We start from the raw sequence: 20,847 nt of genomic DNA on the forward strand, positions 1-20,847 counted from the left end.
TATCTACTTACTCTGGTCTTAATAATCCACCAGGTTATCTACTCTGGTCTTAATAATCCACCAGGTTATCTACTCTGGTCTTAATAATCCACCCGGTTATCTACTCTGGTCTTAATAATCCACCAGGTTATCTACTCTGGTCTTAATAATCCACCAGGTTATCTACTCTGGTCTTCACCCTCTCACCACCACCTCCACCACCATGTCACCCTCACTATGACGGTGGCATCCCCTTTAAACTCATCCTTGCGGCTCAAGTTGTAGGCCAGGCAATCATACCTAACGGTCGTGCTGAAAAGTCGTGCTGAAGGTCGTCCCGTCGTGCTGGGGAAGGTGGTCCCGTCGTGCCGGGGAAGGTCGTCCCGTCGTGCTGGGGTCGTCCCGTCGTGTTAGGGAAGGTCGTCTCGTCGTACTGGGGGGTCGTACCGTCGTGCTGGGGGAGGGTCGTCCCGTTTTAATGACCGGGTTAACTGTACGGGTTGCCATCTGGGTCGCTTCCACGTGCAGGATCCCGTTCTGGCCACATGAGCCCAGCTGGACACACTCGACTGAAGGGTGACGAGCCAGACCCAGAGAACCATGTTGACCACACCACACACACCTCACTCTTCCTTATATTCTCTCTCCGTCCCTCCACACTCGCCTTTCTTTCCCTGCCTACCTCACATTTCCCCTACATTTCTATAACCCTGTACACACACTCTTCCATCTGTGACCCACCTCCTACCCACCAGCACTCAACAACCCTGCAGTTGGGTCGAGTGGGTGTAAAAGTCTTGCCCAGGTGGTCGTGGTAGACCATCTCCGAGCAGGACGGTACAACACTTCCTCACGATAACTTGGCCTCAGCTTGCTGCACCAGGCCATCACAACAACATGCCCAACCCTCGTGGTTATCGGTTTAGTGAAGATGATAAACACATTAATGTTTACAAGCAGAACAGTATCATTCAGCAGAGGAAAGGCAATACGTCGCCGCTTGCCACAGTACTCGTGTTAACCATCCTGGCAGCCATGTACGAGTGTGACAACTTCCTTCTTCAACACTTTTCCTTCACCTGACCCATTAAACCCGACTGGTGCAATCCTCTTCGCTTTGCACTTCCCTCATGACCTTTCCATCATTTGCAGGGTGTGTGTGTGTGTGTGTGTGTGTGTGTGTGTGTGTGTGTGTGTGTGTGTGCCACTAGGCTACACCTGAGTTCATTTTTCAAACATATGTTCAGCCGCTTATGGCAGACATGAAACATGTTGTGTGATGCGCACGTGGTTGGTGTTCTGGTTGGTGTGTGGAGTAGCCCTTCACGGTGCTGTTGATGGTCCAGTAATGAGAGCTGGTGAGGAGTGTGCGTGTAGCATGCAAGGACACCCAGCCCCTCCCTCCCCAAGCGTGTGCACACACGCAACCTTGAGCACTACGGTATGTTGAGCCGGACCTACACCCGTGTGTACCTGGTGAAGTCTTCAACCCCACACCCCCGGGCTGGGCCCACGCTCCTGGAGTTCCACTAAGGTGTTGGAAGCGGCAGCCCTCACGCCCACAGCCTTGCTGCTCCGGTCGATCCTTGTGCTCAGGGAATAGAGTAATACACTACACCATACGTCAGTTCGTCACGCACTAGTAAAGGGCTGGTCATGGCACTGAACAGTGGGGTCAGGTCACTGGTGATGAAGGGCTGGTCATGGCACTGTACAGTGGGATCAGGTCACTGGTGATGAAGGGCTGGTCATGGCAATGTACAGTGGGGTCAGGTGCAGATTTTCCTCAATTATCTGTTCTTTTCATAACTAATTTGCATCCAACATTAAATTGCCAAATGTCTTTCCAGTTGGTTACATATTTTCATCTTTAAATACAGTTAGAATTGCTCAAAACTTGTCACAGTCGACCCAGGTTAAGCCAAGACACAAGGCGGGTTATCGTCACAGCAGTGATGCAATTCTTGAATAAAATTTATATGAATCATAAATTTCGTCGTCATTATATTAACTGTTGATGTACACGGTATGTTGCTTTGATCACACGTTATCTTGCTATGATCATGTTCACGGTATCTTGCTATGATCATGTATACGGTATCTTGCTATGATCATGTACACGGTATCTTGCTATGATCATGTACACGGTATCTTGCATTGATCATGTACACGGTACGTTGCTATGATCATGTACACGGTATCTTGCTATGATCATGTACACGGTATTTTGCTATGATCATGTACACGGTATCTTGCTATGATCATGTACACGGTATCTTGCTATGATCATGTACACGGTATCTTGCTATGATCATGTTCACGGTATCTTGCTATGATCATGTACACGGTATCTTGCTATGATCATGTACACGGTATCTTGCTATGATCATGTACACGGTATCTTGCTATGATCATGTACACGGTACGTTGCTATGATCATGTACACGGTATCTTGCTATGATCATGTTCACGGTATTTTGCTATGATCATGTACACGGTATCTTGCTATGATCATGTACACGGTATCTTGCTATGATCATGTACACGGTATCTTGCTATGATCATGTTCACGGTATCTTGTTATGATCATGTACACGGTATCTTGCTATGATCATGTTCACGGTATCTTGCTATGATCAGTACACGGTATCTTGCTATGGATCATGTACACGGTTATCTTGCTATGATCAGTACACGGTATCTTGCTATGGATCATGTACACGGTATCTTGCTATGGATCATGTACACGGTACGTTGCTATGATCATGTTCACGGTATCTTGCTATGGATCATGTACACGGTTATCTTGCTATGATCATGTACACGGTACGTTGCTATGATCATGTACACGTATCTTGCTATGATCATGTGTACGGTATCTTGCTATGATCATTGTACACGGTATCTTGCTATGATCAGTACACGGTATCTTGCTATGGATCATGTACACGGTATTTGCTATGATCATGTAACGGTATCTTGCTATGATCAGTACACGGTATCTTGCTTTGATCATGTACACGGTACGTTGCTATGATCATGTTCACGGTATCTTGCTTTGATCATGTACACGGTACGTTGCTATGATCATGTACACGTATCTTGCTATGATCAGTACACGGTATCTTGCTATGATCATGTACACGTATCTTGCTATGATCAGTACACGGTATCTTGCTATGGATCATGTACACGGTATCTTGCTATGGATCATGTACACGGTATCTGCTATGATCATGTAACGGTATCTTGCTATGATCTTGTACACGGTATCTTGCTATGGATCATGTACACGGTATCTTGCTATGATCATGTGTACGGTATCTTGCTATGATCAGTACACGGTATCTTGCTATATCATGTACACGGTACGTTGCTATGATCATGTACACGGTACGTTGCTATGATCATGTACACGTATCTTGCTATGATCTTGTACACGGTATCTTGCTATATCATGTACACGGTATCTGCTATGATCATGTACACGGTATCTGCTATGATCATGTACACGGTACGTTGCTATGATCATGTACACGTATCTTGCTATGATCAGTACACGGTATCTTGCTATGGATCATGTACACGGTACGTTGCTATGATCATGTAACGGTATCTTGCTATGATCATGTTCACGGTATCTTGCTATGTCATGTACACGGTATCTTGCTATGATCAGTACACGGTATCTTGCTATGATCATGTAACGGTATCTTGCTATGATCATGTAACGGTATCTTGCTATGATCTTGTACACGGTATCTTGCTATGATCAGTACACGGTATCTTGCTATGATCATGTAACGGTATCTTGCTATGATCATGTACACGGTTATCTTGCTATGATCATGTGTACGGTATCTTGCTATGATCAGTACACGGTATCTTGCTATGGATCATGTACACGGTATTTGCTATGATCATGTACACGTATCTTGCTATGATCAGTACACGGTATCTTGCTATGATCAGTACACGGTATCTTGCTATGGATCATGTACACGGTATCTGCTATGATCATGTACACGGTATCTTGCTATGATCATGTACACGGTACGTTGCTATGATCATGTAACGGTATCTTGCTATGATCTTGTACACGGTATCTTGCTATGATCATTACACGGTATCTTGCTATGTCATGTACACGGTATTTGCTATGATCATGTGTACGGTATCTTGCTATGATCATGTTCACGGTATCTTGCTATGATCAGTACACGGTATCTTGCTATATCATGTACACGGTATCTTGCTATGGATCATGTACACGGTATCTGCTATGATCATGTACACGTATCTTGCTATGATCTTGTACACGGTATCTTGCTATGTCATGTACACGGTATTTGCTATGATCATGTACACGGTATCTGCTATGATCATGTACACGGTTATCTTGCTATGATCAGTACACGGTATCTTGCTATATCATGTACACGGTATCTTGCTATATCATGTACACGGTATCTGCTATGATCATGTACACGGTATCTTGCTATGATCATGTACACGTATCTTGCTATGATCAGTACACGGTATCTTGCTATGGATCATGTACACGGTACGTTGCTATGATCATGTTCACGGTATCTTGCTATGATCATGTTCACGGTATCTTGCTATGATCAGTACACGGTATCTTGCTTTGATCATGTACACGGTTATCTTGCTATGATCAGTACACGGTATCTTGCTATGGATCATGTACACGGTATCTGCTATGATCATGTACACGTATCTTGCTATGATCTTGTACACGGTATCTTGCTATGATCATGTACACGGTTATCTTGCTATGATCAGTACACGGTATCTTGCTTATGATCATGTACACGTATCTTGCTATGATCATGTTCACGGTATCTTGCTTTGATCATGTACACGGTATCTTGCTATGATCAGTACACGGTATCTTGCTATGATCAGTACACGGTATCTTGCTATGGATCATGTACACGGTACGTTGCTATGATCATGTAACGGTATCTTGCTATGATCTTGTACACGGTATCTTGCTATGATCTTGTACACGGTATCTTGCTATATCATGTACACGGTATCTTGCTATGATCATGTGTACGGTATCTTGCTATGATCAGTACACGGTATCTTGCTATGGATCATGTACACGGTATCTGCTATGATCATGTACACGTATCTTGCTATGATCATGTAACGGTATCTTGCTATATCATGTACACGGTATTTGCTATGATCATGTTCACGGTATCTTGCTATGGATCATGTACACGGTATCTTGCTTTGATCATGTACACGGTATTTGCTATGATCATGTACACGTATCTTGCTATGATCAGTACACGGTATCTTGCTATGGATCATGTACACGGTACGTTGCTATGATCATGTGTACGGTATCTTGCTATGATCATGTACACGGTATCTGCTATGATCATGTACACGGTATCTTGCTATGATCTTGTACACGGTATCTTGCTTTGATCATGTACACGGTATCTTGCTATGGATCATGTACACGGTATCTTGCTTTGATCATGTACACGGTTATCTTGCTATGATCATGTTCACGGTATCTTGCTATGATCTTGTACACGGTAAGTGGGCAGCACCACATCCTGGCTGATGTGGTACACTGTACGTGGGCAGCACCACATCCTGGCTGGTGTAGTACACTGTAAGTGGGCAGCACCACATCCTGGCTGATGTGGTACTGTACGTGGGCAGCACCACATCCTGGCTGGTGTAGTACACTGTAAGTGGGCAGCACCACAGCGTTGCAACTTTTTAAAGAAATATTCATGTTAGAAGCTTTAGTTGTACTGGGTAAGTACACTGATGGATGCTAAACTTGGGTGAAATAAGTCATCTGCTCCTCTTACCAAGAGGCACTCGTGCCTACGCCATCAGACGGTCGCACCCAAATAACTCCATCTGTCATCATCACATATAATGTTGTCGTATGTGCTTCCTTCACATGTGGTCAACATGGATGAAGTCATACATGCGTACTAACAACACGTCGCTACAGTAAGAGCCTCCTCCTGCTGGCCAACCGTATAAGACGCTGTCTTTGCTCGCTTGACTACCACACGTTTGTCTTTAACGCTCATTCATAAGACTTTTTCTGAGTGTCAGTAGACAAGTTGTGTACATGTGTGAGGGTGTGCGGCCTCGCTGACCTTTCCACCAGACAACCAGAGCCAAATGCAATCACTTGGCAGAGGTCCGCCAGCCGCCATGCCTCCACACATACCGCCTCCACACATATTACCAACAACTATTTTACCGACCATCGTCACCAGCTGCTCTCCAGTTATCCTCACGTCTCTCCCTCCACCATCCTCCCCTCTAGCCTTCCCCTTATCCACCCACCTTGATACACATCTTTACCATTCCATCAGTTCCCTATTCCACCTGTGGTATCACACTGCACCGTTCCATCACTTCCATACACCACTTCAGTTCATCAGTATCACAGGACAGGCTATGGTACGGTGGAGCCAGGACGTCTCCATAGCCAGGATGGTTCTGCTCCTCCTGCCACACCTCAACCTTCTCCACTGTACATCCTGTAGTGTTTACCGTGTCAGCACACGACCTCCTTAATACTCTTGTGCCACCCATGTTTAATTCTTTTTAAACACCTTGAACATCCACGGCCCACACTACTGAACACACCCGTGGGCACTACAAACAACGTGGAATGTTCTCTCTCTCTCTCTCTCTCTCTCTCTCTCTCTCTCTCTCTCTCTCTCTCTCTCTAGTGTGTGTGTGACTCAACAATAACCCCGGTTCTCTGGCATTACAATAACCTAACATGTCCACTCCAGTTGACAAACAGAAATGTAAACTACAAGTAAAATTTTTTGGTTGGCTGGGATTCGAACCAGAGACCTCTCAGTTTCGAGTCAACCGTTTCCCATTACACTAGTGAAGAGGGCCACTGTGGTGGAGGCCCTTCAGTTTAGGTGTGTGGGCGCGCCCTCCTCATACTGCTGCTGGAGGCATAATATGTCCCGGCTCATGTCTTTCATCACCTCCTTTCCAATCACTATCCTGCCTTTGGAACCCTCGGGTCTTGTTTACAAACTTCACCGCCCTCATCATCCAATGTCACCTTCACCCAGTCTTCTGACCTACCACGATGGTATGACCCTTCACCACAACAGCGACATCCTTGGGAAGCCTTCAGGGTCATGTCAAAAACCAACCCAGCGCGTTCAAGGTCTGTACCCTCTCGCCTAAGGGTCGTACCGTCGTGCTGAAGGGTCGTACCGCTGTGCTCAAGGGGTTATCCTGACGTGTTGTGAACTCTACAATTGACCTCAATCCACATCGTGCTCCGGGTACATACCATGTTCCCCGATGACCTCTTCTGAGTTTTTCCCCGTTGGCTGTCCACCATTCACAACCTTCTGTATAAAACATCATTAAGACTCTCTCTCTCTCTCTCTCTCTCTCTCTCTCTCTCTCTCTCTCTCTCTCTCTCTCTCTCTCTCTCCTGTCAACACATTTCCCAGACAGGATCGGTTATTTCTGACTCAACGATTTTGTATGGCCATCAGGACTGTGTATGTCCGTCCACGCAATAACAACAGACGAGTGTGGTCCGCCGGGTAAGCTTACCCTTACCTGGCCAGGAGTGGGCAGGTAGGTAAGCTTACCCCTACCTGGCCAGGAGTGGGCAGGTGGGTAAGCTTACCCCTACCTGGCCAGGAGTGGGCAGGTGGGTAAGCTTACCCCTACCTGGCCAGGAGTGGGCAGGTAGGTAAGCTTACCCCTACCTGGCCAGGAGTGGGCAGGTGGGTAAGCTTACCCCTACCTGGCCAGGAGTGGGCAGGTGGGTAAGCTTACCCCTACCTGGCCAGGAGTGGGCAGGTGGGTAAGCTTACCCCTACCTGGCCAGGAGTGGGCAGGTGGGTAAGCTTACCCTACCTGGCCAGGAGTGGGCAGGTGGGTAAGCTTACCCTACCTGGCCAGGAGTGGGCAGCTGGGTAAGCTTACCCTACCTGGCCAGCCGGACATGTTCACTGCCACCGGAACATACAACTGACAACACTGATACCGCATGGAAATCCTCAACAGTTGCCACCCATCACCAGGACACAAGGATGATCCAGCGTTGCCACCCATCACCAGGACACAAGGATGATCCAGCGTTGCCACCCATCACCAGGACACAAGGATGATCCAGCGTTGCCACCCATCACCAGGACACAAGGATGATCCAGCGTGCCACCCATCACCAGGACACAAGGATGATCCAGCGTTGCCACCCATCACCAGGACACAAGGATGATCCAGCGTTGCCACCCATCACCAGGACACAAGGATGATCCAGCGTTGCCACCCATCACCAGGACACAAGGATGATCCAGCGTGCCACCCATCACCAGGACACAAGGATGATCCAGCGTTGCCACCCATCACCAGGACACAAGGATGATCCAGCGTTGCCACCCATCACCAGGACACAAGGATGATCCAGCGTTGCCACCCATCACCAGGACACAAGGATGATCCAGCGTGCCACCCATCACCAGGACACAAGGATGATCCAGCGTTGCCACCCATCACCAGGACACAAGGATGATCCAGCGTGCCACCCATCACCAGGACACAAGGATGATCCAGCGTGCCACCCATCACCAGGACACAAGGATGATCCAGCGTGCCACCCATCACCAGGACACAAGGATGATCCAGCGTTGCCACCCATCACCAGGACACAAGGATGATCCAGCGTTGCCACCCATCACCAGGACACAAGGATGATCCAGCGTTGCCACCCATCACCAGGACACAAGGATGATGCAGTGTTTATCATACCACTTCACGAAGGGAGAACCCCCCTCCCCCCCCCCCCCCCACCCTAGAGTTGCTGCTGATCAATATACTGTGCATTACAGAAACCACCTGAGTTGCCACTCATCAATATACTGCATGAGAGATATATACCTCAGTTGCCGATGATCAATAATCTGCATGACGGAGAACCACCTGAGTTGCCAGTCATTAGCATTGTAATCTTTAGGGAGACGAATTCCAGTTGCCAGCGATCAATATACTGCACACAGGGAGTGCCCTCAGTTGCCAGTCGTCAATAATTAGTATTTCATAGTGTCACATGTGGTGGCAGTCATCAATGTACTACATTGGACAGACACTGTGTGTGTGTGTGAAGTGTTCATGATCAATATAGTGCATTATACAGACCCACTCGAGTTGCCAACGATGGGAATATTCCATTAGGAAGAGCCACAAGAGTTGCCAGTGGGTGATATATATATATTCCTGGCCGCTGGATAAATAGGTCAGCCAGAGCGTTCCATGGCAGCAGACCTGGAGAGCAGCGGCTGCACACGTCCTGCTGGGGCCCAGGCGGCAGTAGGCACCGCTGTGTGACGGTGCACGCACGCGCCACCGTCACCATGTTAAGTTCCAGGAACTGAGTGACGGTATGGTGGGAGAACCAGGCAGGGGATGTGGACGGTAGTACAAATGGCGGAGTTGGGTTAAAAGGCCAGAATACCTAACCCAAGGGTCGTATCTTCGTGGTGGCAAGGTTAACTGCTTCATGTTGATATAGACAGCAGTAGACGGGTGCCCCCCGCCTCCTCCCAACACTGCAACATGACTCGTACTTCAGTACACACACACACACAATCGTCCTCGACTTTCATATCCAATGTGGAATAAATGACAACGGAATAATGGCGGGGGGGAGAGAGAGAGGAAGTGAAGTGCACGCCACAAGAAGTAACGCGGAGGAAAATAAATAAAAGACGAGAGTTACAGGACGGGATCGGGGTCCCAACTGACGCACAACCAAGACACAATTTCATAAAAGTTTCAGAAGTCAGAGAGAAATCCAGTGTTGTACGATGATGATGATGATGATGATGATGATGATGACGATGATGATAAACTGTGAGAGGGCAGAAGGGTCGTCAGGATTCTAACACATATAAACATGAAGAATATCACACATCATTTTTCACACAGAAATCTCAAAGTGTTATATTCATAAACAATTTAATTACACTACTAATATAAAAGGACATAATCCAGGAGGTATTGTTTCACAGGATCGAAACACACATTTCAGTTACATAAACAAGTCCCATAATTCTTCATTCCATCTGATTTCAGTAAGTTATGACAGTGTGTATGGCCAAGATTCCCAGAACTTGATCATCTCTGAGAACCGCGGAACTCGACACACCACCACAACGCCAGAACCCGGGTCCTCTTAAATGCCATCACCACCACCACCACATAGTCTGCTCCACACTACAACCTCCCGCAGCCAACACCTCAGACTGGTGGTGTACAGACGTTCCTCACCAGCCTCACATGCCTGGCCCAGACCCCTGTCTCATACACAGCTGATCACCAGGCCATACTGCCCAGGTCTCCCTAACACTGAAATCCTGGGAGCGAATAATACGCAAAACAAAATATCATTCTTAAGCATGATGGTACCAGCCCTGAGTATGATGCACGTCACACGTTCTACCGTCATACTCAAGGGTTATGCCCTCCTGCTCGACGGTGGTAGCGTCCTGCTCCAGGATTAACCTTTCCACACAATACACACAACGAGCTTTTAAAAACAGGGACCAGTCTGTTTAGCCTCATATATGAGGAAAAGAAACATTTTATCACAAAACCACACGAAGTAAAAATCATAAGTGAAGCCAGTTTCCTCCTTCACGAGATGATCATCACATCAATCAACACAGAAATCTTGACCACAAATGTCTCAGGCTGCACAACAACCATAAACATTTCTGCAAACTGGGCACGAAGATGACTGTATGTGATATGATAGTTCTTGGTGAGGTGTGGTGTAGCGAAGTGATGTGAGGTGGGGTGAAGTGATGTGAGGTGTGGTGCGTTGTGGTGATGTGATGTGTGGTGGTAGGTAGGAGGGGAAGGTAATGGTAGGAGTGGGAGGGTACACCCTCGCAGGCCGCCATATATCTCTTGCTGTACAGTAAACATCTCATCTCACCAGGAAGCAGGTTGACTGTACTTAGTATTCAGCAGGCACGATGGAAGTGGGTCGGTGGGTGGCCAGTGGCGATGTTGTACGTACGCTAGTGAGCCGTGCTCGGTGCAGTAGGCCTGCATGTCTCCTGGTGGCCACAATACACAACATCACAACACAACCCTCCCCCTCACCGCCTACCATCTCAAGTAAGATTGCGATCGTGATTATGACGACCGTGAATTACTGCATGATGCTAAAGAACAACTGTTTCCACTCAGATGTCACCACAAGCAGGTCACACACGGCGTACAGACAGACTGGTGGCCTATAGTTATCGTGACTTGGTGGTGGTGCTCGCAGAATTCCCTGCGTCTCCTTGTGCGTGATGTCAGCGACATGGATGCCTCTCCACACTGGTGATGACGCTATCACTCGATGTGAGTGTTCCAGTGTGGTGGTGTCCACTGGCATGCTGCACTACTGGCACAAGGAAGCGAGAGAATGGAAGGAAAAAACATGGTCATCAACCTGGCGTGCCCCGCAACAGCCCACGGCACGCGCCACATGTTCTACATCTCAGAGAATCCAAGATGTCTCAGAGAGAGAGAGAGAGAGAGAGAGAGAGAGAGAGAGAGAGAGAGAGAGAGAGAGAGAGAGAGAGAGAGAATAGTCTAAACAGTTTCTGAGGTTTTTCTGCTTGGCGGGTTGCAAGATGTCTTGTGGCTAACATTTAAGGGAGATTAAGAGGGTAATTGCCCAGTACACCACGGGAACATAATGCAGCAGACGATGCAAGATAAGATGGTGAGGACTAGCCTGACCCCACTATGAATAATGTATAATGCACCGATACCAAAACCCCTGTCTACAACCAGTGGAGGGAACAAGGAGAACGAGGACACTGAATTGAAGATGGAAGGATGGAATGAAAGTGATTTTGAGCGATCGGGTCCTGAACATGCAGGAGGGTGAAAGACGTCAACGGGAAAGAGTGAATTGGAACGATGTGGTATACAGGGGTCGACGTGCATTCAGTGGAATGAGCCAGGACATGTTAAGCGTCCGGGGTAAACTGGGGAGGTCTGTGGGGCCTAGATGTGGATAAGGAGCTTTGGTTTTGGTGAAATATACAGACAGCTGGAGAAAGGATGAGAGCAGGTGTGGCCTTTCTTCGTCTGTTGCTAACGCGGGAAACGAAGTCACAGGTGAAGGCATCATAAGTAACCGTCGTGCTCTTAAGGTAAACGTTCAGGCTACAGTAGAGAAAACATCACCCAAATTAAAGTGTCAGAGAAGGGAAAGCTGGGAGACGTGTGCTGCGGGCCGCCATGACTTGAGAGCCGTGAACATCTCCACAACGTCACTACTGGCAACTTACATGAACATGACCCCCTCTTTCACACATCTGACCACTTCATTACTACCAAGTTCAACCATTATCATCGCCCATCCCTGATATCACCATTACCTATACATACCACCACCATCATTACAAATACCATCACCACATGAACAACCAGCGTTATCACATGGTTTCCTCTCCACCAACACCACCATCACACTGCCTCGATGCAGGCTCTAGTAAGGTCAGTAGAGAAGAAGGTAAAACTTGCACGAATTTTGGACGTTAATTTTCCATGGGTAGATCTTGCATCTACTATTTCTATGTAGAAGAAAGCAATACGAAGCCTGACCGTTATGACACATCCTCCTCGCCTGAAACCGCGAGGCTGTGGAAATCTGTTGCTTTTGCCTCTTCGTATAATCCTTCTCCCATCAAGACTCAGGTCTACATTCACACGAGGAACTATGATAAACTTCATTTTCAATATATAATATATTTCATTTACACCTTTGATGACCATGAGTGAAGCACGTTTTCCCTTACCACGTCGGTCACTATGTAAAAGAAAGCTAATACATCCTAAACAACCAAACCACTTAACCTAACCTAACGAGCCTAAATTTACAACTAACCTCATCACCAAACCAAACCTAAAAGTTTAACGTGCACTCACCAGATACCGCTATCATAACTAGTAGAACTAACTGACCTACTTAACCTCATTTGACGATTTTTATTTTTTGCTGATACGAACGGTTAGTTTGTGGTGCCTCCCATGCTCCTCCTGTGAGAGGCAGCACAAGAGGCAATACAGAGGTCACAAAGGGACGATGATGCAAAAAGCCTGGCTCGTCTCCGTGACCGTTACGCTCCCCCAATCCCGAGGCGTGAGGAGGTCGTGCTCACCGGCCGGCCGCACCCAACACGCCGCCATCACCACAATGTCTCTCACCGACGCGTCGCTGACGTACAACACTGACTGCACGTGCGGCAACCAGCTCTCCCTTCCATCTCTGGTAACTGAACATATCTTTAAAAATCCCAAATCTGGGTAATTTCTTAAAGTAATTCGAGAATAGTAAAGTTAGAAAAGGCGAGCGGCGGCTGCTTCCACCGTTATAACTCCAGTGTTTACCCTCCATCTTGGGTCTCAAGTGTTGCTCTATCCCTCACGCCGCTGCAGCTCCTCCCTGAACCACACACACACACACACACACACACACACACACACAACCATTCCTCTAGCTACCTCTAGCATGCATCCGCAGCTTGAACTTTAACTTTTCTAACACGAAGGTACGATCCTTCACCACGATACGATGGTTTCGCTACAGACCTTAACCTTCAAGGCTCAGGCCAGATGCCACCGTCGTCCTCAAGGGTTATGTGGAGGTTGTGGGGAGATCTGCGGGAGAGGCTAGAGCAAGCACTGGGGGAGAGATGATGAGGTCTTCCTGTACGACAGGCAGTCATGTGGGGTGGAGAGAGCAGGAGGCGCGGCACACGCTGCCCCTCTCCAGCACCAGCATCAGGTGGGTACATACTGGGGTGCCAGGCTGGGCCAGAGAGGTAGGCACCGGGCCTCCCAGCTGAAGACAACCTGTTACATCCACAACCTTAATGGCCGCCAAAACCACCACCCTACCACACCACCGCCCTCCTCACAACCACACCACCACCCTACCACACCACCGCCCTCCTCACAACCACACCACCGCCCTCACCACACCACCGCCCTCCTCACAACCACACCACCACCCTACCACACCACCGCCCTCCTCACAACCGCACCACCGCCCTCCTCACAACCAGCTCGACAACCTCGCTGACTGGACCACGAGCGCAAGATAGTTACGCTAAACATCAGCAAAGCTCTGAGAGGGTAAGACCAGCTGAAGTCAACAATGATGGTAGAGAGAACACGGAATGTGGCACAGAGAGAACAGAGGGGAGGCACAGTAAACAGAAGCTGGAGGAAAAGGAAAGAGAGCACAGAAGGCGGGGGAGTACAGGGGAAGAACAGGCAAGGGAGAACTTGACGCCGTCATCTGCAACACGACAATAAAAAGAATCATAAGTCCCTAAACAGAGATAAGAGACAGGATGGTAAAGGAAATGGCATCTCCCCGTTCACCACTCCCTCTGGCATAACAGAGGGCATGAAAACAGCCAAGACCGAGCAACATGTAGTACGTAAAGGATAGACTATATCAGGGAAATTCTCTAAGTGTACAGGGCAAGCTAATCCTGGGATGATGTTTGATCAAGTGTATCGTCTGTGATGAAGCCTCAATATGAGCTGTCAGTACTGTAGCTTTAATGATGTCATTCTGTTTGTTCTTCCCCTAAAGGATTCTTGACAGATATCATTGCAGTGTATTTCTTGTCAAGATGTGTAACTATAATCGGTTCTTCCTCTGACGTCTGGTGGTGCTTCATTCCAGTGTTCTACAACTGTACAGATGAAAAAATCTGTTGCCCACATGAGTATCACATCTCCTCCCATTCAGTTTCACTCCGTAATTTCTGTTCACTGAGTTTCTATGCAATGTGAAGATGTCGTATGTTATGCAGCTCAAATGATTCACTATTATGAAATCTTATTAGACCTCCTCTGAGTCAGCTTTTCAACAGAATATATTTAGAAAGTTCTTTCCACATAAAATATATTTCTGAAAACGTAATTACTTTTGCTACTTCTCTCTACATGCTTTCTATATCTTGTTCATTTGTTTTTGGTCAGGTTTCAAGGCCAAAGCTGAAAAAAGAATTATTCTACGAAAGTATAACTACAGCGTTGTAACAAGAGCACTGTACCCACATTACAATCTATATTTCTGTCAATTAAGTGAGAGGCAAGGTTGACGCAGACGGCTCCGTGACCCACCTGACCTTGACCTCACTTCTCATGGATGACCTCATCCAGGTCATCTCCCCTGAAGATGTGATAATACAGGAAAATGCTCAATATTCTCATGTTTCACTTTCCTAGTCTGTTTCCTTGCGCTACCTCGCAAACGCGGGAGACAGCGACAAAGTATAATAAAGAAAAAAAAAAAAAAAAAAAAAAATATATATATATATATATATATATATATATATATATATATATATATATATATATATATATATATATATATATATAAAACTAGGGAGAGTATCATATTTCTTACACCTCAGGGGACTCGTGCTGTAGTAATTCAGCATCTTCACAATATTAAAGATTTTTCTCTCGTTATCGTTTTAAAAATTTTACCTAAACCGAGGTAAGACGTAAGATGGTAGCCTGAAGTGCGTTTTCTAATCTGCTGAATATTTTAGTGACGGGAAATGCTATTTGTCGGCTTCCTTCTTCCAGTATTTTAGGAGCGATGCCGTGACGACTCCTTACCTTACTGGAATTTAAATTTTCTACTAAAGGATATCCGAGGTTTTTAATGTGTTACTCTCAACTGTTGGTTCTACAACACAGGTAATGTAAGGATTTGTTACATCTACTAAAGGTAACGTTATTGATGTTAACAAGACCCACCTTGTACATACAGTGCGACATAATCTGCTCTACATAATTAAAGAGGGTTATACACTCGTCTGACGAGAGAAGACGGGGATATACACAGCGCGGGAGGAGCAGGGAGGTAGTGCGTGCGGGGAGAGAGGGTGGGACCTGCCGGAAGATAGGGATACACGGAGAGAGGAGGAGGGTAGTGACTGTGAGGGGCAGGGAGGTGCTGGATAGATGGAAGGACGTGCAGGACGACGGTGCAGGTCATCCACAAGGAGTAACGCAGAAGCACAACGCACGGGGCAAGGAGAGGTGGATGTGCCCGAAGTATAGTGTGGAAGATACGGGAAAGTGTAGATGGAGGGTGAGTGAAGCGGGAGGGAGGGAGCGAGAGGCGCGTTGATCAAAGTTGTAGAGGGGCGACCGGCACTCACTGGACCGCCGGCACCAGAAGCCAACACCACCAGCAGGCAGGAGCCAGCCGAGGTGCTGTCGTTCATATCTTTCATTAGTGTGTGTGTGTTATGGGCTGATAGTTCTACACTGGGTCTGCCCCGTCTCAACCTTGTATATATGTGCCATATCTTTATGACATGTGTACACACACACACACACACACACACACACACACACACACACACACACACACACCGCCAGTTTAAGACAGGTGGCCATTTATCGACCAGCCCCTAGAAGAGAATAAGCAGCTGGGTCGGGTGTAGGCCGACTCTACGATTCGTACACATGCAAGTCCGACCCTGCGTGGGCCGTTGCTGACTCATGGTCAGTAACGCTAACCAGTAACCCACGACTAGTAAATAAATATTGACGGTTTATTGGACGCACACAGCCATTTGGCTGAAAAAATATACAGTTGAGATAATAGATATTACAGAAGTGTGAGGACAGGATAGTTGCTGGTTAACTAATCATACAAGAACTTAAGATCAGGGTGAACTTGTTATTTCCACATCTTCGACAATCATCTGAGTGAAGTACACGTAGATAGCCAGAGTGGCAGATACATAGGGATGTTCACAGAGTCAATGTTACGTGTTATACATTATAAGCTTGACCAACATTTAAGGTACAGTAATACAGTAGTTGACATACCACATAGCCTCAGAGAAAACTAAACTATTCACTTGCATATCTATGCATAACTGTGTGTGTGTGTGTGTGTGTGTGTGTGTGTGTGTGTGTGTGTGTGTGTGTGTGTGTGTTTTACGTCGTGTCCCAGTATGTTTTGTGTGTGCATACTGCTACTACTACTGCTACTACTACTACTACTACTACTAATAATAATAATAATAATAATAAATACTACTATTACTAATAATAATATTAAAGGTTAACGGTGTACAATACACAGGCAGAGGCTGAAGTTAGTGAAATTTCTTGGTTATAACATGGAGAAATGTCAGACATTCGTTACACTAAGACCAAATGTTGTGCATGATAGTAACTACGGTTGGGATGTGGCTGTGGAAGATCACGGTGAAGGATATGGTGTAGGAGCAGCTTTATGAACTTAGGGATGAAGCTGGGCAGTATGTGTACATGATGTACATAGGTGCATGTTAGTGTTCAGCTATAATGGTATAATGGCCTACAAGTGTATTCTCAGCTAGTGACCGTACTCGGCGCATGCGCCTACTGTACATGTTAAAAGCAGTGTATGGTGTTACCGTACCCATAAACAGATATACAGGCCACTTCCTTCCCCAAAGATGTGAGAACAGATGCCACTGAAGAAAACCCACGATGCTCCCGCTTTAACCTAGTGTTGGGATGAACCATAACATCATCAACAGATGTAAGGAAGACTCACTCACCTGTCGAGGAACAACTTAGGAATGACTTGAGGTTGGGTGGCCGGCTGTATGCGTCCTCTCCTCAACAAGTCTCCCTCCGCTACGCCATACACTCACTCAGTTCTACATCATCTATTCCCGCCTTTCATTGTTATGGTCAACGTTATAATGATCACACCACTACTTTACTTAATTTTCGATGTATCTAATGCTTTACTACACTGATTTTAACAAAAAATCTTTCAACAAAGTAAGACGTGATAATGTTCATTCTTACGTTTCCTCGACTTCCTTGTAAGAGAGCTCGGCGAGTGGTGAGAAGTTTGAATGTGTCACACCGGTCAACGAGTGGCGGCCCCGATACCCCAGGCACATCACGAGCGCCTGCCTCACATCCACAACCCACTGACACCATTCATATATTTCTATCAATTCTCAACACTACTAATACTACTCATCAAAAAAACACTGCTTCACACACTCTATACTTCGCTATAACTCATTTTCCTAGTTATTGACAATCTTACGTTCCTTCCGCATATAAGAATTTGTTTTCTAGATCACAACTTTTTCCGGAGTGGTTCAGTTATTGCCGAGGGCACATTGGCAGTTCCTGGCTGGCCGGGTTACAGCCAATGTCGCTTGTAAGAGAAGCGGCCAAACCTGAGTAGTCCTCCCGCGGCACACAGTCACTGCCGTTCCTGAGGCAAGATGGATGGATGGATGGATGGGGGAATCTGGCTACACTCAGCAGGGCCGCCCTCCCGCTACATCACAACCATACACACTCATCGTCTCTACTTCACCCAGTGTACAAGGTTCAGTAGGTGGGTGCAAATGTGATGGCTACATGTGTCTGCTGGGAGGGTGATTCAGGGCTGCCCTGGCCGGCCGGTGGGTCGGTCTCCTTGACAGTGAAACAGACAGCTGGGCGTCACGCGGCTGGAGCCACCCAGGTAAATAAGGCACTGAAGAACCTCCTACGGCACCTCCCCACCACACGCCACTCACCCTCCTCTATCCCACCACTATCTGTGGCGCCTGTAAGGGATGGCTAGGCTATGGTCGATGCGTCTGGCAGTGATGCTGGTGCTCGGGCAGCTGTCGCTTGCCTTTACTGGCGCACCTCACGCTTCCACCAGCGTTCCAATAAAATGTAACACGAACAGTAATCCCATGTTAATCTGTGTCACCATCATCTAAGTCTTCTCCAACACTAGCCATGATTATCTGCAGCCATTCATTACACTGGCTGCTGGTGCACACACCACCGATATCGTTGGTTGTTGGGGAGAACGGCTTAAACTTCTCTAGGCTATTGTCATTTCAAGCTGATAATTATCATCCTACAAAGCAATAACAGTTACTCCAAGGGGACTGTGTTCTGGACAAGTAGCTTCGTGCGACGGCGAGTTGAAGGAGACCTTGGCAAAGGCAAGGCGGCCACTTCACCACTGCTGGTAAGGATGTTACTGGAAGGAGCAGCAGGTGCTTCCCGGACTGCTTCAGTCGTGTGCTCCACCCACGCTAACACGTCCGCTGGGTCCTACTCCTGTGTCACACCACACCCTCACACCTTCCCTCAGTGATCACACCAAGACCTGACTGCTCGCTCAACCACGGTGCCTCAACACAAAGTTCACAATTATATTAAACTGTCTCTTCGTCATGAGGAAGTTGAGTGTTGCATTTCCAGAGCGGCGGGGACACGAGCGTCCTCTAGTAGTTATAGCAGCCAGAAGAAGAGGAAGAGGGAAGCAGCGCTGGCACTATCACAAGAGGCCCACACGCTACCATGCCCTCCCCAAGCCCGCAGCGTCTGCCGCCTCACTTGACCATGAGTTTCCTGCTTGTAACACCTCCTGCACCACCCTTGGTCACCTCTCCTACACAACGCAGGCAAGATCGAGGGTAGGCGCCGGGAGGTGCGGCGCTGTCTTCAACAGCACAGCCAAAGAAACACTGGCGCACTGTCTCACACTGGCAGGGTGCCGTTATCAAGGGGGCGGGCCCTACAGTCTCGCTCTCTCTTTCTCCCACCCTCCCTCCCGGTGCCGCGCCCATCACAGAGAAAAGAGGAGACCTCGCGCCGGCAACACTACGAGGCGGGCGGGAGGGGGGACTTTTGATCATTCACAACGTTTTCTCTCAACACCCGGCTAAAGACGATATATTTCTGACAATCGTCTCATAACTGTCCGGGCCAATTCAAAGCGTGAATCAATGCATCTCCTCAGTTGCTGCTTGTAACTGTGCTGAATGGCATTTCTTCATTCCGACGACATTTGGCATGTAACCAAAGTTTAGTACGAGGTGCCAAATTCATTATTCTTCAACTTATTCCTTTATAGAATAAGTCCGATCGCTGACGCTGTTCTAATCTACAACCTTCATTTTATCTAACTGTATTAAAGGAAATCAATGAGGATCTGTCGATTTGATTACACTACAACTGCAGAGTGGCAGAAGTGAGGATTAATGCGTACAAATGACATACATTCTTGCCATATCCTGAGCGCCCGTGTCCGCCTGTTGAGAATTACAAGCAAACAAAGCGACTCTTCGGACACAAGTTCTCTCCCCTCTATGCTAGGGGTGTTGGGATGTCCTTACGGAAAACACTACATACATTCTGTTAACTCTTTGTAGAAGCACTACGCAAAGTAAATAAACCTGAAACTACATTCCATCCGACCATATCCTACGGGGTAAACAGAGGGGAACGAAGTGGCCACAGCTACACTTCCCCTCCTTCCCGTCACATGGATGATACAGACAGCTGGGAGCCTGTGGAAGGTGCACCTCGGGGAACAACAGCTTCACTCACTCTGCCTCACACACAAGAGTAAAGGTTCTCGATCGGTCACTGACATGCAAACTTAAGAGCCCAGAGTAAAGTGCTTAGAAACGCAATATTTGTCTCCTGCGTGAATGAACTGAACTACATCTAGAAATATGTACTTTTGACCTAAGCTTAATACTAATAACACACTCATACACATACAAACACACGCCGACAGAACTAGTCTGTACTCAGGCATGTGTTTACCCAAACCCAATCCTGACCCCGTAACTTAACCCTTTGACCTGAGATAAACATATTTATGGCAAGGGTATGAGAAGCTTTGTCAATCTTCATACAGCGTTTAAACTTAATGAAAGAGCTGACTGATTAATGGTGCACACATACGGACGAGAGATACAGCCAACCTGTGGCGTGGTG

The 20,847-nt window shown here is 47.2% G+C and overlaps 1 protein-coding gene across 24 annotated transcripts in view; it reads right to left on the reverse strand.

Moving 5' to 3' along the window:
- LOC139751182 (tyrosine-protein kinase Src64B-like) overlaps nucleotides 1-20,847 on the reverse strand; it is a 230,376-nt gene that overhangs the window by 115,104 nt on the left and 94,425 nt on the right. For 4 of the 24 annotated variants that reach the window (XM_071666330.1, XM_071666326.1, XM_071666312.1 and 1 more), the window contains exon 1: nucleotides 17,646-19,589. The exons of 17 other annotated variants lie outside the window; for them this stretch is intronic. The gene's annotated coding sequence lies outside the window, so the exon portion shown is untranslated. Of the gene's footprint in view, nucleotides 1-17,645; nucleotides 19,592-20,847 lie in introns of those variants that run through there. 3 more of the 24 variants (XM_071666335.1, XM_071666311.1, XM_071666315.1) reach the window with 3 other exon arrangements.

The sequence above is a fragment of the Panulirus ornatus genome, chromosome 11, assembly GCF_036320965.1.
Source record: "Panulirus ornatus isolate Po-2019 chromosome 11, ASM3632096v1, whole genome shotgun sequence".
NCBI lineage: Eukaryota > Metazoa > Arthropoda > Malacostraca > Decapoda > Palinuridae > Panulirus > Panulirus ornatus.